The 20,058-nt window shown below is 37.1% G+C and overlaps 1 long non-coding RNA gene across 1 annotated transcript; it reads left to right on the forward strand.

Moving 5' to 3' along the window:
• Positions 1-13,733: 13,733 nt before the first annotated feature.
• LOC109123523 (uncharacterized) lies at positions 13,734-19,186 on the forward strand. Its single transcript, XR_002031222.2, has 2 exons — positions 13,734-15,433; positions 19,019-19,186. It is a non-coding gene; the product is annotated as an uncharacterized LOC109123523 (long non-coding RNA).
• Positions 19,187-20,058: the final 872 nt, after the last annotated feature.

A 20,058-nucleotide genomic window follows, 5' to 3' on the forward strand; every position in this document is an offset into this window, starting at 1 on the left:
AGGATATTTGGACTATATCAATTGCATATTATTTATTTGGAGTTGGGTCTATTGTCAATTTATTATTGGTTTGGGCTTATTAGATTGAACTTGAAATATTACTTTCATATTATTTATTTAGACTTGGGCATATTGTTAATTTGTTATTTGTTTGAGCTTATTGAACTGAACTTAAAATATTATTTCCATATTGTTTATTTGGGCTTGGGCATGTTGTTAATTTATTATTTCTTTTATGTAGACTTGTTAATTGATGTAAATTTTGGGGCCCATAATGTGGGTGATATTTGTTGGATTATTTGAATATTTGATATGGGCTTGACTAATTTGAATTATTTAATTTGGACATGGGACAATTGTGGAGTATATTAAATTAGACCTAGATTATGGAATATTATATTTAGGCCGAGTATAATTTATTTTAATTTATCCAATTTTAGGTTTGATTGATTATGTTTGTATTTTTTGTTATTAATTTGGATGTTTTAGGTTAAGACCTATAGTAATTTGAGCTCATTTTAATCGGTGAAATTTATGGAATTAATTTGAAATTGGAATTTGGGTTTGAATATTTGTTTGGGATTTTGTACATCTTTGGATATTTACATTTGTGTTATTCTTGTTTTTGCATGGACCCACTTTGTAATCTTGTTGATTGAGTACGAATTGATGACACGTGGAGCTTGTTCTAAGTTTATTTGGGTACATATTTCATTTCTCACTTTTTATTTAGTTTTATTTTTATCAGTTTGTATAAATATTCGTTCGTATGTATTAATTGAGTGTGTATAGAATTGAACATCGAACAAACTAGAAATTTTGTTTAAATGAGAGGAAGAAGTCAATAAATATGTTTTAATAAAAGAAAGTTTTTATTTTATCTTATTTTATTTATAAAAATTCAAAACAATGCATTTAGAAAAATCCAAAAGAAATGTTTTTAATGGAATTTGAAAATTTGTTTTTAAATAATATTTGTCCAAAAAATTCTTTATTTCACAAAAACTTTCCAAATATTGTTTTGTAAATAAAGTTGTCCCATTTGTAAATAAAGTTGTCCCAAAAATTAATTTTTAATAAAATAGTCCAAAAAAATGTTTTTTTAAAATAAATTATTTTTATTTAATTAAAATTGGATTAAAAGTCATTTTTAGAAATAGATTATTTATTTATTTATTTATTTTATTTTTTTATTTTATTTTTTATTTTTTTATTTTTTTATTTTATTTTTTTTCCTTTTAATTAAAAATTCTTTTGTAAATAAAGTTATGTCATTTTAAATAATTTATAAAAATCACTCTTTTAAATGAAAATGAATCTAAATACTTTTGCAAATAAAATTGTAAAAATTCATTATTTTCTAGTAAAAGCAAGTAAAAAATAATTTTTGTGCCCAAATTGAAATTTTGAAATGAATTCTTTCGATACAATAAGTGTAAATAGTTTTTTTTAAAAAAAATTGTATACAATTAAATTTGAGAAAATAAATTGTTTCTTTCTATAAGTAAATAAATGGAAATCATTAATTCAAAATCATTTTTAATAAAATCCTTTGAAATTTCTTTAAAATTTTTTTTAATATCTTTTATTTATTTAATTCAATAAATCATTTTGCATAATTCTCTTATTATTTATTTTGTGTATTTTTGTAATTAGATTTCATCATTGTTTTTGTGCATATTAATTCTCACCATGACTTGTATATTGATTATTTTTCTTGATATCCATAATTAATTAATTAATTGCCACAATTTACTCAATTCGTTTAGTAGAGGTCGTACGTATGTGGGCTTAGAGGGGTGCTACGGCTCACCACCGTACCTTCCCAATAAGTAACCTGACCCCCGGACCTAGACTTGGTTTTTCACAGACCCGTTTTTTTTCCTTCAGGAGTCACACTTAGGGTTTTCTTTCTTATTTGGTTTTTCCCTTAAAAAAAATAAAACAAAAATAAGTGGCGACTCCAAGTCTTTTTCTAAAAATCAAATTTTCATCAAATAAAATAAAAAGCGAGTTTCGCCATTGAGTGGGAACGCATCGAGAAAATGCGGGGTCCACAAAATGGCGACTCCACTGGGGATTTTTAGAGGGTCAAACTTGAACTCGAGTTGAGAGGAATGTGGCATTTGATTGGTCGATCAATGGATACCCCTCTTTATGTGTCTTGGTATGATTGGTTATTGATTACACATTAAGAGTTTTGACATGTTTGTCTGTAATATATGTTTGACTGTTATGTTCATTTATGATGTTGACATGTTGATTACATCGATTGATTTTCTCTTACCTACTTTAGCATAGTGACTCTTCTTGTTGTATGATTATCTTGCTTTCCTGGACATGTATATTCTCATTTTTGTATATCTCATTCATCTTGGCATGATTGATTCTATTTGTTGTATATTGTCTTGTTTATCTCGACATATTGTCTATTCTTGTCATATTCCTATCTTGCTTATCATGTTCTTGCCTAGCTTGTGTGTAGATATGAGTTATATACCTGTTATTTGCATGACTACTTTGGTGCATGACTGCTATTCTTTTATGTGATGCATGTATTGTTTGTCTGTGTGGGACACACATATATCCCCTTACCTCCAACTCCCTAGTCTCGGTCGATCTTGTTTTCCTTGATCTCGTATTATGATATGAGATTTGTTGCTTTGTTTGCTCTTTGACCGAGCTAGCGATTAGGAGTAGGGTCTAGCGATGGGCTATATCAATGTTTGGGAGCATTTTGGGGGAGGCCGACACGTCGATGCTGATTGGAGTTCGATCTTTGAAGACCTGTATAGCCCGGAGCTAGGTTTCATGGATATTGGTGTGACCAGTGTGTTTCCTTTCCCGTTTTAGCTTCTTAGGGTTATCGGATGCACCCACACCGTTCACTGCACACTCTAGTTGACTTTTGAGTGTTGAGAGTTTTGAGAGGTTTCATCATAGGAAACCCCCTGGGATGCTGAGGTAGTGCATGTGTGGAGGTGATGACCACTTTGCATGGAAGCGCCCCGTCTCTTTGGAGGCGCACAGAGGGTATGATCGCTTCTGCTAGGGATCTTTTAAAGTCCACCCATATCCATTTAGAGCCACCTTGACCTCGTAGGTTGAGCCGTAAATCCTTTTATTAGGACTCCCTACCTACACGTGGGCCACGTGTATCCGAGGGCCTTCAAAGCCTCTTTGGTCATAGTTGGGATTCAATATTCCCTCTTTTAGTCTCCAATTGAGAGTGCACAGAGATCAGTACGAGTTTGAGTTACAGTCGGACAATCCTTCTACATTTTGATGTCTTACTCATTCCAGTTCAGACTAGCATTTCTTTCATGTTTTCCCTGTGCCTGCCATATCTCGTACTTCATGCTCTTCAGGATTGGTTCTTCATTCTCAGTGCGGATTTACCATCTTGGGTTAGAGTACTGGGGAGCTCAGTTCGGTTTTCCGAGAGGTCAGGCATAGATCAGCAGACTGTCACAGTTGACTAGTTCACAGATGCCATGGATTCTATTCAGGTATCTTGTGCTTCATGCTCTTCAGGATTGGTTTTTCGTTCTTAGTGTGGATTTGTCATCTTGGGTCAGAGTAGAGGGGAGATTAGTTTGTTTTTCCGAGAGATCAGACATGGATCGACGGATTGTCACAGTTGATCAGTTCACGGCCGCCATGGCTTCTATTTAGGAGGCCTTGACCAGTCTCAGGCAGGAGATAGACAATCAGTAGAGTAGGCAGTCCTTGAGGATACTCATTCATGTATGGATCGTATTGCGTAGCGTATCAAGCAGTTGAGAGTATCTGACAATTCATGGACTTGGGATGATCTTGATAGTATACCAGTGGCTAGTCTACCGGCCAAGTTCAGGATGCCTGACATTGAGAGGTACACGGGTGTTGGTTGTCCATGTATTCATCTTCGACTCTACAGTACTGTGATGAGGGTCCATGGGTTAGACGAGTCACAGGTGATCACCATGTTTCCTTTATCTCTGAGTGGCGCAACCCAGCATTAGTTCGCATCTTTGGAGTCCTCGCGACGTAGGACATGGGATGACCTAGCTTAGGAGTTTCTGTGACAGTTCTCACTTAGTACTGTTGTAGATGTGTCGAGGAGAGAGCTTGAGGGTTTCAGACAGAGATCAGATGAGTCCATTTCTTCCTTCATCTCCCGCTGGTGGGGGAAGATGGCAGAGATTGTTGATTGACCATTATAGAGAGGTGACTTAGTCTTGAGGTTCATCGAGGATTGATTAGAGATCCTAGAGGGAAGTTCGGACCCAGTTGGAGTGGACTTTATTTCATCAGGGAGTTGACCCTAGAGAGCACTGCATGGTTGATTGATTTAGATGGAAACCGATTCTTAGAGCCGACCAATGTGGATCAGCTAAAGAGGTACTATGTTTGGGACCATGGTCGCATGATGGGTGGCCATCATTTCGGTTAGCCATATACCATTTCACCTTTTTGATACATAGAACGTTGCTAGCCCATTGAGCCTCACATGTGCATTATAGTCTTTCTTTCTTATCGCCTTACACACATTTCTACACCGGGATAGGGGCCCTTTTAGTGTATGCATGCATTATTTGGGAGTCTCATGAGTCTTGGACCTACAGGTGCATCATTCTCTCATCATTTTTTCCTACCATCACATTACTGCATTCCATCGTATCTCAGTGGTTGTCCTTCATCTTTTTTTCTTTGTTCTATCTACTGCTTGTTTTGTTTCATATTCTCTCCACCCTAAGTGGTGATCCTCCTCAGTTTATTACATGGAGGATAGTCACATCATTTCCACTATCTATTCTATGGACACTAGTTCAGAGATTCTTAGTTTGAGAAGGTCATCTTGTCAGAGAGAGTTTTTGTTATCTTAGTTTTGAGAGTGTGTCTATCCATCGTTGATATCATCTTTGGGGCTTATTTTGTTCATGTTCAGGGTGTGTACATTTGTATATATGTAAAAAAAAAAAAAAAAAAAAAAAAAAAAATTGAAAAGGAAAAAAAAAAAAAAAGGAATGAAAAAAAAATGAATGAAAAAAAAAATTGAAAAAAAAAAAAACGCATGTGTGTATTACTTTTTATCATTGAGTGTGTATATTGATGTTTGAGGGCCACTTGATTGAGTATATTTGTTGATGGGAGTTTGTATGTGAGCTTTTTGAGGCCCTCCATGCTTTGTATTCATTTTTATTGTATATTTCGAGAGTGAGATGAGTGACCTTCTCTTAGGAGCTCTGGGTCATTGTCCTTTCCATCATTACGTTCATTGTTGATGTGACTTCATTTCATGTCTGATTTGAGTTGATCACTACTCTTATTTGTGTTATTTGTTCCATCATCATCCTCGTTTTCACTTCTGATTCATCATTTTCACTTCACGTTTTATTCTTTTCTTACAGCAACCCATCTCGGGTTTAATACTCTCTTCACATCATCATTACACATGTCACTATCAGTTCATTTTGCTTCATTTGTCTCATTATCAACATCATATTCACGTTAGGCATCCTCAGGTCCATGACTCACAGGATTCACTATACATGTTGCATTTCATATATGAGGGCATGAGTTTTTTATCATTGGGTATTTGAGCTTAGTTTTCCTTCATTTCTATCACCTTATCACCTTAGCCTACGTTATGTCCCGTGTCTTAAGACCATCCTGAGGCCATGGGATCAGATGTCGTCTTCGACAGCCTCTACTTGGACAGGTGTTTGAGATCTGGTTGATATTTAGATATTGTCATGCTTCTTCTTCTGGGAGTCGCCTCTTTGATGTTTAGATCTGATTCAGTTGTGTTTGGATTACCGGGATCATGCACTTGACGATGGATGATTTGATGTCACCTGATTTTTCTGATTTATCACATATTCGATGTCATACTGGGGCATATTCCGTTTCAGGCGAGGTTTACAGATCTTCAGGGAGTTGCATGCTTATCCTCACTTGCGAGATGTACGTTTGGATGATTGATTGGTTCGCTATTTTATGATGATCCCTCAATGGAGCCTCTGTGGAGCCATTCAATCAGGCCCACATTTCTCGGCATTTGGTTGCCGCCATGCTTCTTATCCTGGGAGACGTTCCCTAGTTGTTTGAACTTGATTTGGATCACGGAGGTCGTATGTTCGATGATAGATGATTCCATGTCACCTGGTTTCTGACCTACCGTACATTCGACGTCATACTGGGGCATATTTCCGTCCTGAACGAGATTTATAGATCTTCACGAAGTTATATGATCACTCCCACTTGCGGGATGCACACCGAGACGAGGACGTGTTCGTTATCTTATCATGATCTCCCAGGAGAGCCTCTCTTGAGTGATTCAGTCAGGCGCACACTTTTGACATTTAGATGTCCTCATGCTTCTTCTTTTGAGAGACGCCTTTTGATATGTGGGTTGGATTCAACTATGGATTTGGATGATTAGGATCACACATTTGATGACAGATTATTTGATGTTGTCCGATTTTCGGCTTATTCCACATTTGATTCCATATTGACATATTTTCATTTTGATTGAGATTTATAGATCTTCATGAAGCTACATGATCACTCCCACTTGCGGGATGCACACTGAGACGAGGACGTGTTCGTTATTTTACCATGGTCCCTCGATGGAGTCTTCCTTGAGCCATCCAGTCAGACCCGTATTTTTCGACATTTGTATGTCATCATGCTCCTTATTCCGGGAGACATTTCCTTGATGTTTGGGTTCGATTTGGATTACGGAGATCGCACATTTGACGGTTGATGGTTTCATGTCACTCGATTTTCGACTTACCATACATCTGATGCCATACTGGGGCATATTTCCGTTCCGGTTGAGATTTACAGATTTTCATGGAGTTGCATGCTCATCCCCACTTACGAGATACACATTGAGACGATGACCCTCCAGTAGAGTCTCTCTGGAGCTATCCAGTTAGGTCTACACCTTTTGGCACTTATATGTCATCATGCTTCCTCTTGGGATACGCCTCTTTGATTTGTGGGTCTGATTCAGTTATGGATTCGGGTGACCAGGATTGCATAGTTGATGATTGATGATTTGATGTCAGTTGATCTTTTCGACCTGTCACACATTCAATGCCATACTGGAGCATATTCGCCCTATTGGTCGAGATCTGTAGATCTCCATGGATTTGCATGATCATCCCCAGTTATGAGATACCCGTCAGGTTGATGATTCGATTTCATTTTGTCCCGATTCTCTAGTGGAGCCTTTATTGAGCCTTTCAGTCAGACTCATATTTTCTGATGTTATCATGATTCTTGAGTGGAGTTACTCTAGGCTCATAGGTTCCCACACCACCATTTTGGTGGAGTACATGTTAGATCTTTTATGCATCCTCATGGAGTTATTCTTGAGTTATTAGGGCAGATCGGGTACATCTGATGCCATGCTGGGGCATATTCCTTCCTTTGGCTATGGAGATGATCGTTCTCTCATAGATTTGTTACAGTTTTCATCACTTGGCCGAGGGATACTGTATTTGCTTTATTGGTCACTATTCTTGTGATTTTCATTGAGATGAGCTTTTAGTGGAGCATGACATTCAGGTTGTGATTGTTCCGCTATCCACGACCCCGTAGTAGATTGTTTTGATGAGATTGTGGTAGTTACCCTAGCGGATTATTCTCTTGAGACTCTCTAGTGGATTACCCATTTGAGATGACGATGGATTCCTCCAGCAGAGCATTCCGAGATAGAGACGTTTGACTTATTGTGACATCTCGTCAGGCCTCGTGATCCAGATGGATGGGTCGCGAGACTATGTTTATAGTCGATTTGATCATTCCGACTCGCTAGCAGAGCATCTTTCGGGACTCATGGAGTCTCTTTCGGACCCTTCCAACGGATTGAGGGTTGTGACGACGTGCTACACTAGGGCGCATTTCCCCATCATCATTTCCTTGCAGTTTGGCGTTCAGAGCCGTCGTTTCATTTTGGCTTTCAGAGCCACTTCTCAGTTTTAGAGTTCAGAGCCACTATCGTCTCCCAGTTTTGGCGTTTAAAGCCATTGTTAGGTTTTCGTTCAGCGTTCAGAGTTGTAGTTCACCCTCGTTCGGCGTTCAGAGCCATCATCGTTTCACAGTTTCGGCGTTCAGAGCCATCATCACTTCCTAGTTTGACGTTCCGATTTGCGTTCCCGATTTCGACGTTCAGAGCCATCATCACATCTTCGTTCGGCGTTTAGAGCCATCGTTATCACTTCTCAATATCGGTGTTTAGAGTCATCCTCATCGCATTTTCGGTTTTGGCATTCAACATCGTCATCACTTCCCAGATTGACGTTCAGAGTCGCATTTTCAGTTTCGGTGTTCAGAGCCATCATCGTCGTCTTTTGGTTTTGGCGTTCAGAGCCATCATCATCACATTTTCAGTTTGACATTCAGAGTCGCATTTTCAGTTTCGTCACTCAGAGCCACCATCATCGCATTTTTGGTTTCGACGTTCAGAGCCATCAACATCACATTTTTAGTTTTGGCGTTCAGAGCCATCATTGTCACTTCTCAGTTTCGGCGTTCAGAGCTATCATCATCACATTTTCAGTTTTGGCGTTCAGAGCCACCATCTTCGCATTCTTAGTTTTGGAGTTCAGATCCACCATGGGTTTTCAGTTTGACGTTCAAAGTCGCATTTTTGGTTTCGGCGTTCGGAGCCATCATCATCACATTTTCAGTTTTGGCGTTCAGAGCCATCATTGCCACTTCTCAGTTTTGGTGTTCAGAGCCATCACCATCTCTTTTCAGTTTCGGCGTTCAAAGCCATCATCATCACATTTTCAGTTTTGGTGTTCAGAGCCACCATCGTTGCTTCCTAGTTTCGACGTTCAGAGCCATCATCATCACATTTTCAGTTTGACATTCAGAGTCGCATTTACGGTTCAGGCATTCAGAGCCATCATCATCGCATTTTTTTAGTTTCAGTGTTCAGAGCCATCATCATCACATTTTCAGCTTGGCATTCAGATCCATCATCATCGCTTCTCAGTTTCGGCGTTCAGAGCCATCATCATCGCATTCTTGGTTTCAGCGTTCATGAGTCATCATTATCGCTTCACAATTTTTGGCGTTCAGAGCCATCATCGTCACATTTTCAGCTCGACGTTCAGAGTCGTATTTTCAGTTTCGGTGTTCAGAGCCATCATCATCACATTTTCAGCTCGACATTCAGAGTCGCATTTTCAGTTTTGCGTTCAGAGTCATCATCATCGTATTTTGGTTTTGGCGTTCAGAGCCATCATCATCACATTTTCAACTGAACGTTCAGAGTCGTATTTTCAGTTTCGGTGTTCAGAGCCATCATCATCGCATTTTTGTTTTGGCACTCATGAGCCATCATCATCGCTTCTCAGTTTCGGCGTTTAGAGCCATCATCATCGTATTTTTGATTTCGGCGTTCAGAGCCATCATTATCGCTTCTCAGTTTTCGGCATTCAGAGCCATTATCATCACATTTTCAGCTGAACGTTTAGAGTCGCATTTTTAGTTTCGGTGTTCAGAGCCATCATCATCGCATTTTGGTTTCGACACTCATGAGCCATCATCATTGCTTCTCAGTTTCGACGTTTAGGGCCATCATCATTGCATTTTCAGTTTGGCCATCTCTTTTTAGTTCAGGGTTTGGAGCCACTATCTCTTCTCAGTTTCAGGAGTTCAGGGAGTCGTCGTTCTCACATTTAGGCATTTAGAGCCATCATCTTTACGCAATTTGACATTCAGAACCATCATTTCCTCTCGGTTTGGGCATTCAGAGCCACCATTCCTTCCCAGCTTGACATTTAGAGCCATCATCCTATCATGGTCGGGCGTTTGTCGCCACCTTTTTGGCGTTCAGAGTCGTCGTCCACACTTAGGCGTTCAAAGCCATCGTTCACATTCAGGCATTCAGAGCCATCATTCACATTCAGGCATTCAGAGGCATCGTTCACATTCAGACGTTTAGAGTCATCATCTATATTTAGACGTTCAGAGCCACATTACTAGCATTTAGGATTGCCATTTTCTTTTAGATTAGCATTCGGAGTCATTCTTATCGTTTAGAGCCGCATCTCCAGTTTCGGCGTTCAGAGTCACCGTCATTCTCAGTTTCAGTGTTCGAAGCCATCATCGTTTCACAGTTTTTGGCGTTTAGAGCCGCATCTCCAGTTTCAGCATTCAGAGCCCCCATCTTTTCTTATTTTTGCGTTCAGAGCCACCATTTCTGCCTAGTTTGACATTCGGAGTCACCATCTCTTTCCAGTTTGGCATTCACAGCCACCCTTTCTTTTCGGTTTAGCATTCAGAGCCGCATTGTCGCCTTGGCATTCAGAGTCGTATCTTCAGTTTAGCGTTCAAAGTCGTTGTTTGTCTTTAGCTCGATATCTAGAGTCACTTCTCAGTATCGGCGTTCAGAGCCATCCTTATCGCATTCTCAGTTTCAGCGTTCAGAGCCATCATCGATTTTTCAGTTTGACGTTTGATTCATGCCCAATTGGTGTCTCAGCTGATTCGTGTCCAGCTGGTGCTCCTTGATTGAGGGAGTAATCAACAAAATTTATAACCTATTACACCATATACTAGGGTAGCAAAGAAAAAGCTACTATAGCATAGTGGTTCTAGGATCGTTCACTGGGAAGGGTTTTCAAATTACAAATGACACCAATTCAAAGTGAATTGGTGCTTTTTCACTTCAAGGTTAGCTTAAGAAATAAAACACAAACTTTGGTTGGTAAAAGGTTGAGATTCAAACTAACGGCACAGCAAGTAATGGAAATTACTTAAGAAGACAAACATTCCTTGGAGATTTAGGTTCACAGGGGAGGTTCCTCATGCAAAAACATAGCTCCGGTCAGATGGTTCATTTCCTCGCACTAGAGAATTAACATATAGTCAATTCTCTAACCGGTGATGTACAGATGCATCCCTTAATTGGATTTTAGCTTTAATTCCCTCTCACTGATGCAACTTGCAATGGTTCGTGCCTCTCACTTAGCATTTACCATTCAAGGTGATCATTAACCTTGGACTTCCCTTCTCAAGCTCGCAAGAGATAACTAATGGATGTCTCCTTGGAGTCCAAAAGCTTACCAAGTGTTGGCAATTCTAGAAAATCCTACCTTCAAGTCACCTCCCAAAGGCTCGCAAGGGGTAAACTAGTGCATCTCCATGGACGAAGATCACTTGCCTTACCAAGTGTTGGCCCAGGCGACTCCAAGGCGTTTTAAGTTAACTAAAAACATAGAAATCACTAAAGGATCACACTTTCTCTTCATTCATGACTGAAACCACAAAGCTACTAATTCATGCACTTGGAACCTTTCCCGGCAACCTTAGCTCCAAGGAACTAAAAGTTTAGTTACTCATTCTCTGGGGAAACTTCCTCAGAGAGTGCATAACTAGTAAATGAAAAATACAATCAAATTGAGTAGGTAAGGCAGAGCAAAAGCTCTGTATTTTTCTTTCTTTCAAACTTTTACAAAAGGTCCGTCGTCCTCGAGAACAGGCTCCCGAGAGCTAATTATATGAAAATTACAATAATAATTATTACATTGATATTTACCCTTTTTCCTAACTTAATAACTAAGGAATCCTACAATTGGTGGCTTACAAGGAGAGTTTTGGGATTTAGACAACAAAAATTTGAAGACAAATATCTCAATGTGTCGGTCGCAAATATCGGGAAGCACTATGGACCATTTCGCAGGTGAAAACGAGGTCTGCAAGATTTCGCAGACGCACAAAAAGGGCTGCGAAATCACTTCGCAGTAAAAGGTTGATTTTGCAGCGTTGCGAAGTTGGCTTTCAGCTTGCGGTGTTCGGTTTCCAACGGCTGTAACTCCTTCATTTCAGCTCCGAATTGGTACCGTTTGAAGCATTGGATTGCTGACTTCCTAAGCTTTAAAAAGACATATAGCATGCATAAATTGGACTTCAGGAAGTGCTCCAAAAGTGGCTGACATGACTGTCATAAAAAATGCTTCATGGCAGATTTCTCTTTGCTTCCCCTCCTTGCATTCCGGATTTGCTTATGGCAAAGGACTTCAAAGCTTTGGGATTTCATGTTTTTGAGCTTTCCATTGCTTTGCCATGGATTCCAAATAACTCTCCTCAACCTCATATTGCTTTGGTGATTAAAAAGCTATCAAAACACCAAAACTTAACACAAATTGATTAGAAGTGCTTGCAAAGGTCCTTAATATGTTAATTGGGTTAAAAGGCAATAACTACTACTCAAAAGTGTTTAAAAGAGTTAATTACAAGCTATCAAATAACACTTTTTGAGTAGTAATCAACATTCAGAGTGCATTTCTCAGTTTCGGCGTTCAGAGCCATCACTTCTCTGTTTGACGTTCAGAGTCACGTTCTTAATTTCAGCGTTCAGAGCCATCATCACTTCCCGATTTGACGTTCAGATGTCGCATCCTCAGTTTTGACGTTCAGAGCCATCATCGATTTCCAGCTTGACGTTCATAGCCGCATCTTCAGTTTGGCTCATGATTTATCCACAGTTCAGACGTTCAGAGCCATCATTCACAGTTCAGGCGTTCAAAGCCATCGTCCACATTCAGGCATATATAATCACCATTTCTCCATAGTTTGGTGTTTAGAGCCATTGTTCACAGTTTGACATTCAGAGCCGTCATGATCTCTCTACAGTTTGGCGTTCAGAGCCATCGTTCATATTCAAGCTTTTAGAGTCATCATCTCTCCGTAGTTTGGTATTTAGAGCCATTGTTCACAGTTTGGCATTCAGATCCATTGTTCACAATCAGGCATACACCATTTCCCAACAGTTTGGCTTTTAGAGCCATCGTATCCTTAGTTTGGCGTTCAGAGTCGTCGTTCATGGTTAGGCATTCAGAGCCATTGGTCAGCTTGGCATCCAAAGCCATCATATCTTCAGTTCGACATTTAGAGCAGTCAGCTTGGCATTTAGAGCCATTAGTCAGCTTAGCATTCAGAGCCTTGAGCTCATGACCCCAAGTCATTCTTTTTATTCTTGGCCCAGAATCCTTAGCATTCAGAGCCTTGAGCTCGTGACCCAGAGTCGTTTTCACCCTTTAGGTGTTCAGAGCCACTACTTTCTTTCATGGGTGTTTAGAATTATAGGCCTTCAGATCTCTATTTGGCATTCAGAGCCACAATTTTCTTTTATAAGCGTTCAAAGCCATCTTTTCCAGTCTTAGGCGTTCAAAGCCATTCATTTGATCAATTTTAGGCATTCAGAGTCGTGTCCTCATTTTGGCATTCAAACTCATTGCCCAGCTTGACATTTGGTGCCATCTTCTTCCTTTAGTTTTGACGTTCAGAGTTGTCGTGCATACTCATTCAGGCACCTAAAGTCACCATCTTTCCTCATTTTGGCGTTCAGAGTCATTTTTCCCCAATCTTATCATTCAAGAGAGCCCATGTCATACTGGGACAAATTTGGTGGTCTTTCTTGTTCTTCGGCAAAGTTCACTTCGTTTCATTCGTGTATACACTCACTTTACTCGTGAACTCTACCGAAGTGGGGCATATTTGTAGACCCCAAAATTTGTCCCAATTTTATCTTTATATTAATTTTGAGCCCAATTTTAAATCCCGATTACATGTGTTATTTTAGGCCCACTCACCCTTTAATTTTTAATTTTTATTATTTTTTTATTTTTTTATTTATTTTATCTTTTTTTATTTTATTTTTACTTATTAATTTTACTTGTTATTATTATTATTATATTATATTTTTATATTTTTATTTATTATTTATTATTTTATTTTATTTTTTATTTTTCTCTCTCCTCTCTCTTCCTTTTTTTCCTTTACCTACTCTCACCCACCCATTCTTCTCTCTCCAATTCCCTTTGGCTGGCTACCTCACATTTTTTTCCCCCTTTTCTTCTCCATTCATCTTTCTTCTCTCACTCCCACACCGCGGACCCCCCATCCTTCTCCCTCATCTCTCATTTATTTCTCTTTTTTTCATCTGGGGGGGGGGGGGTGTGTGCTTCCGGCGGGCCATTTTTTCTTCAGCCCTCTATCTCCCCTTGCCCCTCACACGGCGAACCCCTCCCACTCTCCTTCTTCTTCCCTTTGGTCGGCCCCCCATTAGAGGAGGTTCCTCAATTTTTTTCCCTTTTTGTTGCTACTTTTTCTGGAAATAGAAAGAGCCGACCTATTTTATTTATTTATTTATTTATTTCTTCCTCCATTCCTCTTTTCCTTCCCACGACCAGCTCCTATTTTTCCCCCCTTCCCCCTCCATTCTCTATTTTTTTCTTTTCTTATTTTTTTTAGTTTCTCCTCCCATTTTCCCGAGAAGGGCCGACCCCCCATTTTTCTCTTTCTTTTTTTCTTCATCCCCTAATTCCCAGCCGACCCATCTTCCTATCTCCTCTTCCATTTTTATTTTTTTATTTTAATTTTTTAATTTTTCATTTTTCATCTCCTTCTTAATTCCCATACGGCCCCAAAATTTTTTCCTTTTCCATTTCTTTTTTTATTTATTATTTATTTCCCGTGTATTATTATTATTATTATTATTATTATTATTACTATTTTTTTATTTGATGTTAATAATAATTATTGTTGAAATTGGGTTTGTGTATTTATGTTTGATTGTGGGTCTTATGTTTGGGCTTTGTTAATTAATATAAAATTTGGGTTAATTTATTATTGATAGATTAATTTGAAATTGGTTAATTTGGGTTTGTGGGATTAATTTAGGATATTTGGACTATATCAATTGCATATTATTTATTTGGAGTTGGGTCTATTGTCAATTTGTTATTGGTTTGGGGCTTATTAGATTGGACTTGAAATATTACTTTCATATTATTTATTTAGACTTGGGCATATTGTTAATTTTTTATTTGTTTGAGCTTATTGAACTGAGCTTAAAATATTATTTCCATATTGTTTATTTGGATTTCGGCATGTTGTTAATTTATTATTTGTTTGGATTTATTGGATTGGGCTTGAAATATTATTTTCCTTGACCATGTATATTTCTTTTATGTAGGCTTGTTAATTGATGTAAATTTTGGGGCCCATAATGTGGGTGATATTTGTTGGATTATTTGAATATTTGATATGGGCTTGACTAATTTGAATTATTTAATTTGGACATGGGACAATTGTGGAGTATATTAAATTAGACCTAGATTATGAAATATTATATTTAGGCCTAGTAGAATTTATTTTAATTTATCCAATTTTAGGTTTGATTGATTATGTTTGTATTTTTTGTTATTAATTTGGATGTTCTAGGTTAAGACCTATAGTAATTTGAGCTCATTTTAATCGGTGAAATTTATGGAATTAATTTGAAATTGGAATTTGGGTTTGAATATTTGTTTGGGATTTTGTACATCTTTGGATATTTACATTTGTGTTATTCTTGTTTTTGCATGGACCCACTTTGCAATCTTGTTGGCTGAGTACGAATTGATGACACGTGAAGCTTGTTGTAAGTTTATTTGGGTACATATTTCATTTCTCACTTTTTATTTGGTTTTATTTTTATCAGTTTGTATAAATATTCGTTCGTATGTATTAATTGAGTGTGTACAAAATTGAACATCGAACAAACTAGGAATTTTGTTTAAATGAGAGGAAGAAGTCAGTAAATGTGTTTTAATAAAACAACAATTTTAAAATATTATTTTTAATAAAAGAAAGTTTTTATTTTATCTTATTTTATTTATAAAAATTCAAAAAAATGCATTTAGAAAAATCCAAAAGAAATGTTTTTAATGGAATTTGAAAATTTGTTTTTAAATAATATTTGTCCAAAAAATTCTTTATTTCACAAAAACTTTCCAAACATTGTTTTGTAAATAAAGTTGTCCCAAAAATTAATTTTTAATAAAATAGTCCAAAAAAATGTTTTTTTAAAATAAATTATTTTTATTTAATTAAAATTGGATTAAAAGTCATTTTTAGAAATAGATGATTTATTTATTTATTTTTATTTTTTATTTTTTTATTTTTTTATTTTATTTTTTCCCTTTTAATTAAAAATTCTTTTGTAAATAAAGTTATGTCATTTTAAATAATTTATAAAAATCACTCTTTTAAATGAAAATGAATCTAAATACTTTTGTAAATAAAATTGTAAAAATTCATTATTTTCTAGTAAAAGCAAGTAAAAAATAATTTTTGTGCCCAAATTGAAATTTTGTAATGAATTCTTTCGATACAATAAGTGTAAATAGTTTTTTTTTTTTTAAAAAAAATTGTATACAATTAAATTTGAGAAAATAAATTGTTTCTTTCTATAAGTAAATAAATGGAAATCATTAATTCAAAATCATTTTTAATAAAATCCTTTGAAATTTCTTTAAAACTTTTTTTAATATCTTTTATTTATTTAATTCAATAAATCATTTTGCATAATTCTCTTATTATTTATTTTGTGTATTTTTGTAATTAGATTTCATCATTGTTTTTGTGCATATTAATTCTCACCATGACTTGTATATTGATTATTTTTCTTGATATCCATAATTAATTAATTAATTGCCACAATTTACTCAATTCGTTTAGTAGAGGCCGTACGTATGTAGGCTTAGAGGGTGGCTACGGCTCACCACCATACCTTCCCAATAAGTAACCTGACCCCCGGACCTAGACTTGGTTTTTCACAGACCCGTTTTTTTTTCCTTCAGGAGTCACACTTAGGGTTTTCTTTTTTATTTGGTTTTTCCCTTAAAAAAAATAAAACAAAAGTAAGTGGCGACTTCAAGTCTTTTTCTAAAGGGAGAATTGTGTTTTGGGCCCAGTTGGGCCCAAAAATTAACAAATGGTCCATCTATCTAACAAAATTAATAGGAAGGCTATGAGATATTAACTGACCAATATACCCTTCATTAGTTCCAAGTCAGCTGGTTGGTAAATTAAAGTGGTTAAATTGAAATGTCATGTCATGCTGACTGAAAAATCTCAAATAATGGCAAAAATGGTCACCAGTCTCCTGCCCCTTTCTCTCCCTCTGTAAACACCATGGTTAAAGACGAAGCCAACTATGAATATCCCCTAATCGTGCAGCCGAGGATTATGAGCAACTCAGAAAAGCCTTCGCATGTATGTGATCATCATCATTCCCAAATCGAAATGAGGGTGGGTGTGATTAAATTTTTTGAGATTTTGATTTCATGTTGGTTCCTTTGATGATGTGGTGGATGTTTGTTTACAAGGTTTGAGGAAAGACGTCCGTTTTGATCTGGTGTTGGGGTGTTCTTAAAAAATTTTGAACTTAATAACAGCGTGTTTTAGGGTGTAGGGTGGGGTATAAATGAGGCTTTGATCATATCCATCTTGCCTCATACAAATGAAGCACAAGCTAAGTAAATGAAAGAAACTTCCAGTTAATCCGTCGGAAAAGATCTCCTCAAAATTGGCATTTTAGCTGTTTGAAAATTCCTCACTTTATAATCTGGTTGTTGGGTTTATATTCTAGAGAATAAATGGGTATGGTGCAGAAGGTGAGCTGTGGGGACTAGTTAGTGCACTTATGATGAATAGGAAACCAAATTGAGTTTCATTTTCGCCCTTTTCACTGAGCCATGACATTGGAAAGTGGTTAACCGGCCCATATGCAGTCATTAAGGTGTACCTAGGTCAATTTCCTGCAACTGTACAAGGCATTTACACTAAGTGTACAAGGCCAATGTACTAAATGTACAAGGGTGTACAAGGGCGTGTATCTTAAGGGTTTTCAAGTGATTTTGAAGAACTTACTCATTTACTTTTTCCAATCTTCGGGGACATTCCTCACACATATTGCTTGAATGGTGCCTCATTGCACGCATTTTATGTGATGGCTACCATGTTAATTCATTCTATTAGCTCCCCTACTAATGATGCATATGAAGCAAAACGAGGCTTAACTTTTTCATCCTTTTCCCTTATCCATGAGAGTGGAAGCATTGTTTTCCCACCCATATGCACTTGTTTGGTCGTCCCTATTATGGATTTGTCCAATTGTACAAGGCATTTACACTAAGTGTACAAGGCCAATGTGCTAACTGTACGAGGGTGTACAAGGGCATGTATCTTAAGGGTTTTCAAGTGATTTTGAAGAACTTACTCATTTACTTTTTCCAATCGTCGGGGACATTCCTCACACATATTGCTTGAATGGTGCCTCATTGCACGCATTTTATTTGATGGCTACCATGTTAATTCATTCTATTAGCTCCCCTACTAATGATGCATATGAAGCAAAATGAGGCTTAACTTTTTCATCCTTTTCCCTTATCCATGAGAGTGGAAGCATTGTTTTCCCACACATATGCACTTGGTTGGTCGTCCCTATTATGGATTTGTCCAACTGTACAAGGCATTTACACTAAGTGTACAAGGCCAATGTGCTAATTGTACAAGGGTGTACAAGGCTACCTAACTTGAAGGATTTCAAACGATTTTCGAAAAATTCTTTGCTCATTTCTTTTTTCAAAGGGGGACATGCCTCGTACTCCCTCCTCATTTTCCTTCGTACACATTCATTGGAATGTGCTAGCACACGTATGATGAATGGGAACCTAAATTGGGTTTCATTTTGCCCATTTTCACTGACCCATGACATCAGCGAGTGGCTATCCCGCCCATTTACACTCATTCAGCTGTAGCTATGTCAGATTTGTCCAACTGTACAAGGCATTTACACTAAGTGTACAAGGCCAATGTGCTAACTGTACAAGGGTGTACAAGACTACCTAACTTGAAGGATTTCAAACGATTTTCGCAAAATTCTTTGCTCATTTCTTTTTTCAATATTCTTTCAAACCTCCCTTCTTCCTATATTCATCCTCCTTACTTTCGATGTCACATAATGTTGCCTACCATGACAAACTAATTTCGAGTGACATAGTATCTTCTAAATGCCTTGATTTATGTAAGTGTTGTATGTGTGCATAAAAAATGGGAAGAAAACATCCAAGTTGTGACATGATGTCATATTAATTTATTATGAGTGATTAATTCCTACTGTTTCAAGGCACCTTGGAGGATGCAAGACTGACTTTACGCTTTTTGTTTTGTTCGCTCTTAGATTGAATTTTTGGTTCGCACGACCGAGAACTTTGATGAGTTGATGGTTGCTACAGCTGAGGAAAGCGAATGTGGAGACTACAAGGAACAAAACTGAATTAACATGTTATGATCATACTTGTGTTAGGAGTTTTCAATTAAATATAAACAACAACAACATATCAATTGATATACATATTTCATAATGTTTTTTGAATTATTACCATTACTTAAGTCTTGACATAATGGACATGTTGATCTATTAGTTACTGTATTTAGAATCTTGAAATTTTATCCGAATGCATTATATAACTGGATATAATTGGAAGGACCCCTTCCATATACGGTTGCATAATTGAAGTAACCCGTAGCCTTTATGTGAGGGCAGTGATAACTTTCGAATGGTGCCTTCTATTATCCCCTTCACCGGCCCTGTGTCAGGCCCTTCGGGCATGGATGACATGGATCAAAGGCAAATCAAATTGAAAACTTAAAAAGCGATGTCATTTCAATATGCATGATTTCTAGTTCATAATTTAACCTCATATAATGCAAAACCACAATCATACAATGTTGACTCTCCAAGTTCCAAGCAACTACGTGAGAGATAATGAGTGGGCCACCTCGACCGGTCCACGACCGGTTCTCGACTGGCAAGCGACCGAGAAAGTGTAACCGGTCGACCGGTTACCTATATGGACGCCCGATCGCACCCACCCTCGCCTGTAACAGCCGATCAGATGGATCAGTTGAAAGATGGAGGTTGTACTATATCATACAAAATTTTTTAGCACCCACATAATTTTTTCACATACTTAATGTTTTGATTTTGGAAACAAATAGTATTGTTTAGCACCCACATATTTTTTTTTCCCATACTTATTGTTTTGATTTTGGAAACAAATAGTTAAAAAAATTGCACTTGGGCCCCTTAAAACGAGAATCATTAAAAATAATAATAATAATAATAATAATAATAATAATAATAATAATAATAATAATAATAATAATAATAATAATAATAATAATAATAATAATAATAATAATAATAATAATAATAAT

Source organism: Vitis vinifera, chromosome 12, assembly GCF_030704535.1.
Source record: "Vitis vinifera cultivar Pinot Noir 40024 chromosome 12, ASM3070453v1".
Classification (NCBI taxonomy): domain Eukaryota; kingdom Viridiplantae; phylum Streptophyta; class Magnoliopsida; order Vitales; family Vitaceae; genus Vitis; species Vitis vinifera.